This window comes from Oncorhynchus masou, chromosome 29 (genome assembly GCF_036934945.1).
Source record: "Oncorhynchus masou masou isolate Uvic2021 chromosome 29, UVic_Omas_1.1, whole genome shotgun sequence".
NCBI classification, from domain to species: Eukaryota; Metazoa; Chordata; class Actinopteri; order Salmoniformes; family Salmonidae; genus Oncorhynchus; species Oncorhynchus masou.
Window position 1 is genome coordinate 2,922,903 of NC_088240.1, and position 14,410 is coordinate 2,937,312.

At 41.4% G+C, this 14,410-nt stretch overlaps 1 protein-coding gene across 1 annotated transcript in view; it reads right to left on the reverse strand.

Moving 5' to 3' along the window:
• Positions 1 to 14,410, reverse strand: part of LOC135521392 (receptor-type tyrosine-protein phosphatase-like N) — a 109,838-nt gene that overhangs the window by 26,337 nt on the left and 69,091 nt on the right. The gene's annotated exons all lie outside the window — the stretch shown is intronic.

Consider the following 14,410-nt stretch of genomic DNA (forward strand, 5'->3'; position numbering starts at 1 on the left):
ATATAAACATGACTAATTCAACAGCAGGCCTATTATATAAACATCACTAATTCACCAGCAGGCCTATTATATAAACATCACTAATTCACCAGCAGGCTTATTATATAAACATGACTAATTCACCAGCAGGCCTATTATATAAACATGACTAATTCACCAGCAGGCCTATTATATAAACATGACTAATTCACCAGCAGGCCTATTATATAAACATGACTAATTCACCAGCAGGCCTATTGTATAAACATGACTAATTCACCAGCAGGCCTATTATATAAACAACACTAATTCACCAGCAGGCCTATTATATAAACATGACTAATTCACCAGCAGGCCTATTATATAAACATGACTAATTCACCAGCAGGCCTATTATATAAACATGACTAATTCACCAGCAGGCCTATTATATAAACATGACTAATTCACCAGCAGGCCTATTATATAAACAACACTAATTCACCAGCAGGCCTATTATATAAACATGACTAATTCACCAGCAGTCCTATTATATAAACATGACTAATTCACCAGCAGGCCTATTATATAAACATGACTAATTCACCAGCAGGCCTATTATATAAACATGACTAATTCACCAGCAGGCCTATTATATAAACATGACTAATTCACCAGCAGGCCTATTATATAAACATGACTAATTCACCAGCAGGCCTATTATATAAACATGACTAATTCACCAGCAGGCCTATTATATAAACATGACTAATTCACCAGCAGGCCTATTTTATAAACATGACTAATTCACCAGCAGGCCTATTATATAAACATGACTAATTCAACAGCAGGCCTATTATATAAACATCACTAATTCACCAGCAGGCCTATTATATAAACATCACTAATTCACCAGCAGGCTTATTATATAAACATGACTAATTCACCAGCAGGCCTATTATATAAACATGACTAATTCACCAGCAGGCCTATTATATAAACATGACTAATTCACCAGCAGGCCTATTACATAAACATGACTAATTCACCAGCAGGCCTATTATATAAACATGACTAATTCACCAGCAGGCCTATTATATAAACATGACTAATTCACCAGCAGGCCTATTATATAAACATCACTAATTCACCAGCAGGCCTATTATATAAACATGACTAATTCACAAGCAGGCCTATTATATAAACATCACTAATTCACCAGCAGGCCTATTATATAAACACCACTATTTCACCAGCAGCTCTATTATATAAACATGACTAATTCACCAGCAGGCCTATTATATAAACATGACTAATTCACCAGCAGGCCTATTATATAAACATGACTAATTCACCAGCAGGCCTATTATATAAACATCACTAATTCACCAGAAGGCCTATTATATAAACATGACTAATTCACCAGCAGGCCTATTATATAAACATCACTAATTCACCAGCAGGCCTATTATATAAACATGACTAATTCACCAGCAGGCCTATTGTATAAACATGACTAATTCACCAGCAGGCCTATTTTATAAACATGACTAATTCACCAGGAAGCCTATTATATAAACATGACTAATTCACCAGAAGGCCTATTATATAAACATGACTAATTCACCAGCAGGCCTATTATATAAACATGACTAATTCACCAGCAGGCCTATTATATAAACATGACTAATTCACCAGCAGGCCTATTATATAAACAACACTAATTCACCAGCAGGCCTATTATATAAACATGACTAATTCACAAGCAGGCCTATTATATAAACATCACTAATTCACCAGCAGGCCTATTATATAAACATGACTAATTCACCAGCAGGCCTATTATATAAACATCACTAATTCACCAGCAGGCCTATTATATAAACATGACTAATTCACAAGCAGGCCTATTATATAAACATCACTAATTCACCAGCAGGCCTATTATATAAACATGACTAATTCACCAGCAGGCCTATTATATAAACATCACTAATTCACCAGCAGGCCTATTATATAAACATCACTAATTCACCAGCAGGCCTATTATATAAACATGACTAATTCACAAGCAGGCCTATTATATAAACATCACTAATTCACCAGCAGGCCTATTATATAAACACCACTATTTCACCAGCAGCTCTATTATATAAACATGACTAATTCACCAGCAGGCCTATTATATAAACATGACTAATTCACCAGCAGGCCTATTATATAAACATGACTAATTCACCAGCAGGCCTATTATATAAACATGACTAATTCACCAGCAGGCCTATTATATAAACATGACTAATTCACCAGCAGGCCTATTATATAAACATGACTAATTCACCAGCAGGCCTATTATATAAACATGACTAATTCACCAGCAGGCCTATTATATAAACATGACTAATTCACCAGCAGGCCTATTTTATAAACATGACTAATTCACCAGCAGGCCTATAATATAAACATGACTAATTCACCAGCAGGCCTATTATATAAACACGACAAATTCACCAGCAGGCCTATTATATAAACATGACTAATTCACCAGCAGGCCTATTATATAAACATGACTAATTCACCAGCAGGCCTATTATATAAACATGACTAATTCACCAGCAGGCCTATTATATAAACATGACTAATTCACCAGCAGGCCTATTGTATAAACATGACTAATTCACCAGCAGGCCTATTATATAAACAACACTAATTCACCAGCAGGCCTATTATATAAACATGACTAATTCACCAGCAGGCCTATTATATAAACATGACTAATTCACCAGCAGGCCTATTATATAAACATGACTAATTCACCAGCAGGCCTATTATATAAACATGACTAATTCACCAGCAGGCCTATTATATAAACATGACTAATTCACCAGCAGGCCTATTATATAAACATGACTAATTCACCAGCAGGCCTATTATATAAACATGACTAATTCACCAGCAGGCCTATTATATAAACATGACTAATTCACCAGCAGGCCTATTATATAAACATGACTAATTCACCAGCAGGCCTATTATATAAACATGACTAATTCACCAGCAGGTCTATTATATAAACATGACTAATTCACCAGCAGGCCTATTTTATAAACATGACTAATTCACCAGCAGGCCTATTATATAAACATGACTAATTCAACAGCAGGCCTATTATATAAACATCACTAATTCACCAGCAGGCCTATTATATAAACATCACTAATTCACCAGCAGGCTTATTATATAAACATGACTAATTCACCAGCAGGCCTATTATATAAACATGACTAATTCACCAGCAGGCCTATTATATAAACATGACTAATTCACCAGCAGGCCTATTACATAAACATGACTAATTCACCAGCAGGCCTATTATATAAACATGACTAATTCACCAGCATGCCTATTATATAAACATGACTAATTCACCAGCAGGCCTATTACATAAACATGACTAATTCACCAGCAGGCCTATTATATAAACATGACTAATTCACCAGCAGGCCTATTATATAAACATGACTAATTCACCAGCAGGCCTATTATATAAACATGACTAATTCACCAGCAGGCCTATTATATAAACATGACTAATTCACCAGCAGGCCTATTATATAAACATGACTAATTCACCAGCAGGCCTATTATATAAACATGACTAATTCACCAGCAGGCCTATTTTATAAACATGACTAATTCACCAGCAGGCCTATTATATAAACATGACTAATTCAACAGCAGGCCTATTATATAAACATCACTAATTCACCAGCAGGCCTATTATATAAACATCACTAATTCACCAGCAGGCTTATTATATAAACATGACTAATTCACCAGCAGGCCTATTATATAAACATGACTAATTCACCAGCAGGCCTATTATATAAACATGACTAATTCACCAGCAGGCCTATTATATAAACATGACTAATTCACCAGCAGGCCTATTGTATAAACATGACTAATTCACCAGCAGGCCTATTATATAAACAACACTAATTCACCAGCAGGCCTATTATATAAACATGACTAATTCACCAGCAGGCCTATTATATAAACATGACTAATTCACCAGCAGGCCTATTATATAAACATGACTAATTCACCAGCAGGCCTATTATATAAACATGACTAATTCACCAGCAGGCCTATTATATAAACAACACTAATTCACCAGCAGGCCTATTATATAAACATGACTAATTCACCAGCAGTCCTATTATATAAACATGACTAATTCACCAGCAGGCCTATTATATAAACATGACTAATTCACCAGCAGGCCTATTATATAAACATGACTAATTCACCAGCAGGCCTATTATATAAACATGACTAATTCACCAGCAGGCCTATTATATAAACATGACTAATTCACCAGCAGGCCTATTATATAAACATGACTAATTCACCAGCAGGCCTATTATATAAACATGACTAATTCACCAGCAGGCCTATTATATAAACATGACTAATTCACCAGCAGGCCTATTATATAAACATGACTAATTCACCAGCAGGCCTATTATATAAACATGACTAATTCACCAGCAGGCCTATTTTATAAACATGACTAATTCACCAGCAGGCCTATTATATAAACATGACTAATTCAACAGCAGGCCTATTATATAAACATCACTAATTCACCAGCAGGCCTATTATATAAACATCACTAATTCACCAGCAGGCTTATTATATAAACATGACTAATTCACCAGCAGGCCTATTATATAAACATGACTAATTCACCAGCAGGCCTATTATATAAACATGACTAATTCACCAGCAGGCCTATTACATAAACATGACTAATTCACCAGCAGGCCTATTATATAAACATGACTAATTCACCAGCAGGCCTATTATATAAACATGACTAATTCACCAGCAGGCCTATTATATAAACATCACTAATTCACCAGCAGGCCTATTATATAAACATGACTAATTCACAAGCAGGCCTATTATATAAACATCACTAATTCACCAGCAGGCCTATTATATAAACACCACTATTTCACCAGCAGCTCTATTATATAAACATGACTAATTCACCAGCAGGCCTATTATATAAACATGACTAATTCACCAGCAGGCCTATTATATAAACATGACTAATTCACCAGCAGGCCTATTATATAAACATCACTAATTCACCAGAAGGCCTATTATATAAACATGACTAATTCACCAGCAGGCCTATTATATAAACATCACTAATTCACCAGCAGGCCTATTATATAAACATGACTAATTCACCAGCAGGCCTATTGTATAAACATGACTAATTCACCAGCAGGCCTATTTTATAAACATGACTAATTCACCAGGAAGCCTATTATATAAACATGACTAATTCACCAGAAGGCCTATTATATAAACATGACTAATTCACCAGCAGGCCTATTATATAAACATGACTAATTCACCAGCAGGCCTATTATATAAACATGACTAATTCACCAGCAGGCCTATTATATAAACAACACTAATTCACCAGCAGGCCTATTATATAAACATGACTAATTCACAAGCAGGCCTATTATATAAACATCACTAATTCACCAGCAGGCCTATTATATAAACATGACTAATTCACCAGCAGGCCTATTATATAAACATCACTAATTCACCAGCAGGCCTATTATATAAACATGACTAATTCACAAGCAGGCCTATTATATAAACATCACTAATTCACCAGCAGGCCTATTATATAAACATGACTAATTCACCAGCAGGCCTATTATATAAACATCACTAATTCACCAGCAGGCCTATTATATAAACATCACTAATTCACCAGCAGGCCTATTATATAAACATGACTAATTCACAAGCAGGCCTATTATATAAACATCACTAATTCACCAGCAGGCCTATTATATAAACACCACTATTTCACCAGCAGCTCTATTATATAAACATGACTAATTCACCAGCAGGCCTATTATATAAACATGACTAATTCACCAGCAGGCCTATTATATAAACATGACTAATTCACCAGCAGGCCTATTATATAAACATGACTAATTCACCAGCAGGCCTATTATATAAACATGACTAATTCACCAGCAGGCCTATTATATAAACATGACTAATTCACCAGCAGGCCTATTATATAAACATGACTAATTCACAAGCAGGCCTATTATATAAACATGACTAATTCACCAGCAGGCCTATTATATAAACATGACTAATTCACCAGCAGGCCTATTTTATAAACATGACTAATTCACCAGGAAGCCTATTATATAAACATGACTAATTCACCAGAAGGCCTATTATATAAACATGACTAATTCACCAGCAGGCCTGTTATATAAACATGACTAATTCACCAGAAGGCCTATTATATAAACATGACTAATTCACAAGCAGGCCTATTATATAAACATCACTAATTCACCAGCAGGCCTATTATATAAACACCACTATTTCACCAGCAGCTCTATTATATAAACATGACTAATTCACCAGCAGGCCTATTATATAAACATGACTAATTCACCAGCAGGCCTATTATATAAACATGACTAATTCACCAGCAGGCCTATTATATAAACATGACTAATTCACCAGCAGGCCTATTATATAAACATGACTAATTCACCAGCAGGCCTATTATATAAACATGACTAATTCACCAGCAGGCCTATTATATAAACATGACTAATTCACAAGCAGGCCTATTATATAAACATGACTAATTCACCAGCAGGCCTATTATATAAACATGACTAATTCACCAGCAGGCCTATTTTATAAACATGACTAATTCACCAGGAAGCCTATTATATAAACATGACTAATTCACCAGAAGGCCTATTATATAAACATGACTAATTCACCAGCAGGCCTGTTATATAAACATGACTAATTCACCAGAAGGCCTATTATATAAACATGACTAATTCACCAGGAAGCCTATTATATAAACATGACTAATTCACCAGAAGGCCTATTATATAAACATGACTAATTCACCAGAAGGCCTATTATATAAACATGACTAATTCACCAGCAGGCCTATTATATAAACATGACTAATTCACCAGCAGGCCTATTATATAAACATGACTAATTCACCAGCAGGCCTATTTTATAAACATGACTAATTCACCAGCAGGCCTATTTTATAAACATGACTAATTCACCAGCAGGCCTATTATATAAACATGACTAATTCACCAGCAGGCCTATTTTATAAACATGACTAATTCACCAGCAGGCCTATTTTATAAACATGACTAATTCACCAGAAGGCCTATTATATAAACATGATCAACCTCTGCATCTCTCCTGAATCAGATCAACCTCTGCATCTCTCCTGAATCAGATCAACCTCTGCATCTCTCCTGAATCAGATCAACCTCTGCATCTCTCCTGAATCAGATCAACCTCTGCATCTCTCCTGAATCAGATCAACCTCTGCATCTCTCCTGAATCAGATCAACCTCTGCATCTCTCCTGAATCAGATCAACCTCTGCATCTCTCCTGAATCAGATCAACCTCTGCATCTCTCCTGAATCAGATCAACCTCTGCATCTCTCCTGAATCAGATCAACCTCTGCATCTCTCCTGAATCAGATCAACCTCTGCATCTCTCCTGAATCAGATCAGCCTCTGCAGAGATACCCTTACTGATCGGCTATGAAAAGCCAACTGACATTTACTCCTGAGGTGCTGACCTGTTGCTCCCTCGACAACCACTGTGATTATTATTATTTGACCCTGCTCGTCATTTATGAACATTTGAACATCTTGGCCATGTTCTGTTATAATCTCCACCCGGCACAGCCAGAAGAGGACTGGCCACCCCTCATAGCCTGGTTCCTCTCTACCCGGCACAGCCAGAAGAGGACTGGCCACCCCTCATAGCCTGGTTCCTCTCTACCCAGCACAGCCAGAAGAGGACTGGCCACCCCTCATAGCCTGGTTCCTCTCTACCCAGCACAGCCAGAAGAGGACTGGCCACCCCTCACAGCCTGGTTCCTCTCTCGGTTTTTTCCTAGGTTTTGGCCTTTCTAGGGAGTTTTTCCTAGCCAACGTGCTTCTACACCTGCATTGCTTGCTGTTTGGGGTTTTAGGCTGGGTTTCTGTACAGCACTTTGAGACATCAGATGATGTAAGAAAGGCTTTATAAATACATTTGATTTGAACTAAACAACAGATGGAGCTGACGAAGAGTGAGATCAGTGAAGACCAGAACTCGCTGTATGAACCTCAGCGCTCAGAATCACCATCACAGTGTGAGCGAAGATATACTATCGATCACTTTGGGGGAGCGGGATGGTGTTCACGAAAAACGGAGAAGGAGCCATTCAACATTGAATTCAAAAGATACACCCCGTCCATAAAGGGAATCTGTGTTTTTCCACAGATTTATTTTTGACTCGTTTCAACGAATGTGCTACCTTGTCCAAGGTCCTGCTGTTTCGACTCTCTCTCTCAACATATCAATGTTTCGACTCTCTCGCTCAACATATGAATGTGTCGACTCTCTCTCTCAACATATCAATGTTTCAACTCTCTCTCTCTCAACATATGAATGTTTCGACTCTCTCGCTCAACATATGAATGTTTCGACTCTCTCTCTCGCTCAACATATGAATGCTCAGCTATGAAAAGCCAACTGACATTTGCTCCTGAGGTGTTGAACTGTTGCACCTTCCATAACCACTGTGGTTATTATTGCTGATGTAAAAAGGGCTTTTTGTAAAATATATTTGATTGATTGATTGTTTGCTGTGCTGTGCTGGATGTTGTCTATTCACAAACTGTCTGAGTGATGGGACATTTACATAGTATCTGTAACATATTTTGTTGTGTATTTAATCTGCATTTTAATTTCTTAAAGTGTCAATCAGCAGTAGAAACAGTGTCTCCCTGCTCCTCTTTGGGTAAAAAGCTGAGGGATGGGCCTGGAGTAATGTAACCACTCTCAGATTAATCGACAGGGCTATAGATACAAGGGCTGACCATCCACGATATCAACATTGTAATTCTGTTTCTATGGTCTGTTCCCACTACCATGTACCCAGTTTGCTTTGGATAACGGTGTCTGCTGAATGGCATATATTATTAAAGTCTACTTTGATACTGGCCAACTAACTAGTGTAGTTACCATTCATTTCCACTAGATGGCAGCCAAAGCTCTAGATGGTTCATGGCAGCCAAAGCCCTAGATGGTTCATGGCAGCCAAAGCTCAAGTTACCATTCATTTCCATTAGATGGTTCATGGCAGCCAAAGCTCTAGATGGTTCATGGCAGCCAAAGCTCTAGATGGTTCATGGCAGCCAAAGCTCTAGTTGCCATTAATTTCCACTAGATGGCGGCCGAAGTCACTAGTCTAGCGACTGGGACACGGGGTTAGTGTGCGTTGAAAGTAGTTTTCATCTTCAAAGCAAGTTAATCTGGTTACGCTTGAACCTGTTAAAGTGGACAAGCTAACTCATATTTTTACACAAGGTACAGGCATTAGGTCTATGTCTTAGGCTAGATTTACTAAATTAACTGTTTTTTTTTTCTTCAAACTTTTCTTCACCTTTTATTTTACGGCAGATATCTGAGACCATTCCACCATACAGAATCTGTCCAGATCCTTGATATTCTTCATCAGTAATTATGGACTGTCCTCTTTCAATCCCAACCACAGGTTTTCAAAGGGGTTTCAAATCCGGAGACTGAGATGGCCATTGCAAAATGTTGATTTTTGTGGTCAATTAACCATTTCATTGTGGATTTTGATGTGTGCTTGTGGTTATTGTCTTGCTGGAAGATCCACTGGCAGTAAGACACGTTCATTACAGGAATACTGACGATAGATAATGCTCTTTACTGTTTGACCAAATCATGGTTTTAGCCATAATACCCCCCCAAAATAGGACGTTTTGAGTGAGGTAATAATGTAGAATGGGCTCTTTCTACCTACATGTACATATTAACTCAATTTCTTCGACTAACCTGTAGCCTCCACGTTGACTCTGTACCGATACCCCCTGTATATAGCCTCCACATTGACTCTGTACCGATACCCCCTGTATATAGCCTCCACATTGACTCTGTACCGGTACCCCCTGTATATAGCCTCCACATTGACTCTGTACCGGTAACCCCTGTATATAGCCTCCACATTGACTCTGTACCGTAAAACCCTGTATATAGCCTCCACATTGACTCTGTACCGATACCCCCTGTATATAGCCTCCACATTGACTCTGTACCGGTACCCCTGTATATAGCCTCCACATTGACTCTGTACCGTAACACCCTGTATATAGCCTCCACATTGACTCTGTACCGGTACCCCTGTATATAGCCTCCACATTGACTCTGTACTGTAACACCCTGTATATAGCCTCCACATTGACTCTGCACCGGTACCCCTGTATATAGCCTCCACATTGACTCTGTACTGTACCCCTGTATATAGCCTCCATATAGACTCTGTACCGGTACCCCCTGTATATAGCCTCCACATTGACTCTGTACCGGTACCCCTGTATATAGCCTCCACATTGACTCTGTACCAGTAACCCCTGTATATAGCCTCCACATTGACTCTGTACCGTAACACACTCTATATAGCCTCCACATTGACTCTGCACCGGTACCCCCTGTATATAGCCTCCACATTGACTCTGTACGGTACCCCCTGTATATAGCCTCCACATTGACTCTGTACGGTACCCCCTGTATATAGCCTCCACATTGACTCTGCACCGGTACACCCTGTATATAGCCTCCACATTGACTCTGTACCGGTACCCCCTGTATATAGCCTCCACATTGACTCTGTACCGGTACCCCCTGTATATAGCCTCCACATTGACTCTGTACTGTAACACCCTGTATATAGCCTCCACATTGACTCTGCACCGGTACCCCCTGTATATAGCCTCCACATTGACTCTGTACCGGTACCCCCTGTATATAGCCTCCATATAGACTCTGTACCGGTACCCCCTGTATATAGCCTCCACATTGACTCTGTACCGGTACCCCCTGTATATAGCCTCCACATTGACTCTGTACCGGTAACCCCTGTATATAGCCTCCACATTGACTCTGTACCGTAACACACTGTATATAGCCTCCACATTGACTCTGCACCGGTACCCCCTGTATATAGCCTCCACATTGACTCTGTACGGTACCCCCTGTATATAGCCTCCACATTGACTCTGTACGGTACCCCCTGTATATAGCCTCCACATTGACTCTGCACCGGTACCCCTGTATATAGCCTCCACATTGACTCTGTACCGGTACCCCTGTATATAGCCTCCACATTGACTCTGTACCGGTATCCCCTGTATATAGCCTCTACATTGACTCTGTACCGTAACACCCTGTATATAGCCTCCACATTGACTCTGTACCGGTACCCCCTGTATATAGGCTCTACATTGACTCTGTACCGGTACCCCTGTATATAGCCTCCACATTGACTCTGTACCGGTACCCCCTGTATATAGCCTCCACATTGACTCTATACCGTGTACCCCTGTTATAGCCTCCACATTGACTCTGTACCGTAACACCCTGTATATAGCCTCCACATTGACTCTGTTTTCTCCACCCCCTCCAGTACGCCCGTCTTCCCCATTATCCCCGGTGTATTTATACCCGTGTTCTCTGTTAACTTAACTTAACCCCTAACCTTACTGTAACCTAACCTAACCTAACCGTAAACCTGCCTAACTCTAACCGTAAACCTTACCATACCTTGAACCGTAAACCTTACCGTAACTCTAACCGTAAACCTGTTTCATAACCCTTACTGTAAACCTTTATATCTCGAACCGCAACCCTAACCGTAAACCTTACCATATCTCAAACCGTAAACCTTACCGTAACCCTTACTGTAAACCTTACCGTAACTCTAACCGTAACCCTAACCGTAACTCTAACCGTAAACCTTACCGTAACTCTAACCGCAAACCTTACCATAACCCTTACTGTAAACCTTACCATATCTCGAACCGTAAACCGCAACCCTAACCGTAAACCTTACCATATCTCGAACTGTAAACCTTACCGTAACCCTAACTGTAAACCTTACCGTAACCCTAACTGTAAACCTTACCGTAACCCTAACTGTAAACCTTGCCGTAACTCTAACTGTAAACCTTACCATAACTCTAATCGTAAACCTTACCGTAACTCTAACCGTAAACCTTACCATGACCCTTACTGTAAACCTTACCATAACTCTAACCCTAACTGTAAACCTTACCGTAACTCTAACCGTAAACCTTACCATAACTCTAACCGTAAACCTTACCATAACCCTAACTGTAAACCTTACCGTAACCCTAACTGTAAACCTTACCATAACCCTTACTGTAAGCCTTACCGTAACTCTAACCCTAACTGTAAACCTTACCGTAACTCTAACCGTAAACCTTACCATAACTGTAAACCTTACCGTAACCCTAACTGTAAACCTTACCATAACCCTTACTGTAAACCTTACCGTAACTCTAACTCTAACTGTAAACCTTAGAGGGGGGGAAGATAGAGGAGAGGGGTAAGAGAGAGGAGAAGGAGAAGAGAGAGGAGTGGGGGAAGAGAGAGGAGAGAGGGAAGAGAGAGGAGAGGGGTAAGAGAGGAGAGGGGGAAGAGAGAAGAGGGGGAAGAGAGAGGAGAGGGGGAAGAGAGAGGAGAGGGGGAAGAGAGAGGAGAGGGGAAGAGAGAGGAGAGAGGGAAGAGAGAGGAGAGAGGGAAGAGAGAGGAGAAGGAGAAGAGAGAGTAGTGGTGGAAGAGAGAGGAGAGAGGGAAGAGAGAGGAAGGGGGAAGAGAGGAGAAGGGGGAAGAAAGAGGAGAGGGGGAAGAGAGAGGAGAGAGGGAAGAGAGAGGTGAGAGGAAGAGAGAGAGAGGGAAGAGAGGGAGTGGGGGAAGAGAGAGGAGAGAGGAAGAGAGAGGAGAGGGGGAAGAGAGGAGAAGGGGGAAGAAAGAGGAGAGGAGGAAGAGAGAGGAGAGAGGGAAGAGAGAGGAGAGGGGAAGAGAGAAGAGAGAGGGAAGAGAGAGGAGAAGGACAAGAGAGAGGAGTGGGGGAAGAGAGAGGAGAGAGGGAAGAGAGAGGAGAGGGGGAAGAGAGGAGAAGGGGGAAGAAAGAGGAGAGGGGGAAGAGAGGGAGAAGGAGAAGAGAGAGGAGTGGGGGAAGAGAGAGAGAGAGGGAAGAGAGAGGAGAGGGGTAAGAGAGGAGAGGGGGAAGAGAGAAGAGGGGGAAGAGAGAGGAGAGGGGGAAGAGAGAGGAGAGGGGGAAGAGAGAGGAGAGGGGGAAGAGAGAGGAGAGGGAAGAGAGAGGGAGAGGGGAAGAGAGAGGAGAAGGAGAAGAGAGAGTAGTGGTGGAAGAGAGAGGAGAGAGGGAAGAGAGAGGAGAGGGGGAAGAGAGGAGAAGGGGGAAGAAAGAGGAGAGGGGAAGAGAGAGGAGAGAGGGAAGAGAGAGGAGAGGGGAAGAGAGAGAGAGAGGGAAGAGAGAGGAGTGGGGGAAGAGAGAGGAGAGAGGGAAGAGAGAGGGAGAGGGGAAGAGAGGAGAAGGGGGAAGAAAGAGGAGAGGAGGAAGAGAGAGGAGAGAGGGAAGAGAGAGGAGAGAGGGAAGAGAGAGGAGAAGGACAAGAGAGAGGAGTGGGGGAAGAGAGGAGAAGGGGGAAGAAAGAGGAGAGGGGGAAGAGAGAGGAGAAGGAGAAGAGAGAGGAGAGGGGGAGAGAGAGGGAGAGAGAGGAGTGAGGGAAGAGAGAGGAGTGGTGGAAGAGAGAGGAGAGGGAGAAGAGAGAGGAGAGGGGGAAGAGAGGAGAGGGGGAAGAGAGGAGAGGGGGAAGAAAGAGGAGAGGGGGAAGAGAGAGGGGAGAGGGAAGAGAGAGGGAGGGGGAAGAGAGCAGAGGGGGAAGAGAGGAGAGGGGGAAGAGAAAGGAGAAGGAGAAGAGAGAGGAGAGAGGGAAGAGAGAGAGGGGGGAAGAGAGAGGAGAAGGAGAAGAGAGAGGAGTGGGGAAGAGAGAGGAGAGGGGGTAGAGAGAGGAGAGGGGGTAGAGAGAGGAGAGGGAAGAGAGAGAAGAGAGGGAAGAGAGAGGAGAGAGGGAAGAGAGAGGGAGAGGGGGAAGAAAGAGGAGTGGGGGAAGAGAGAGGAGAGGGGGAAGAGAGGAGAGGGGGAAGAAAGAGGAGAGGGGGAAGAAAGAGGAGAGGGGGAAGAGAGAGGGAGAGAGGGAAGAGAGAGGGAGAGGGGGAAGAGAGAGGGAGAGAGGGAAGAGAGAGGAGAGGGGGAAGGGAGGAGAAGGGTGAAGAAAGAGGAGAGGGGGAAGAGAGAGGAGAGAGGGAAGAGAGAGGAGAGGGGGAAGAGAGAGGAGAGAGGAGAGAGAGGAGTCCTAAGAGAGAGGAGAGGGGGAAGAGAGAGGAGAGAGGAAAGAGAGGAGAGAGAAAAGAGAGGAGTTAGG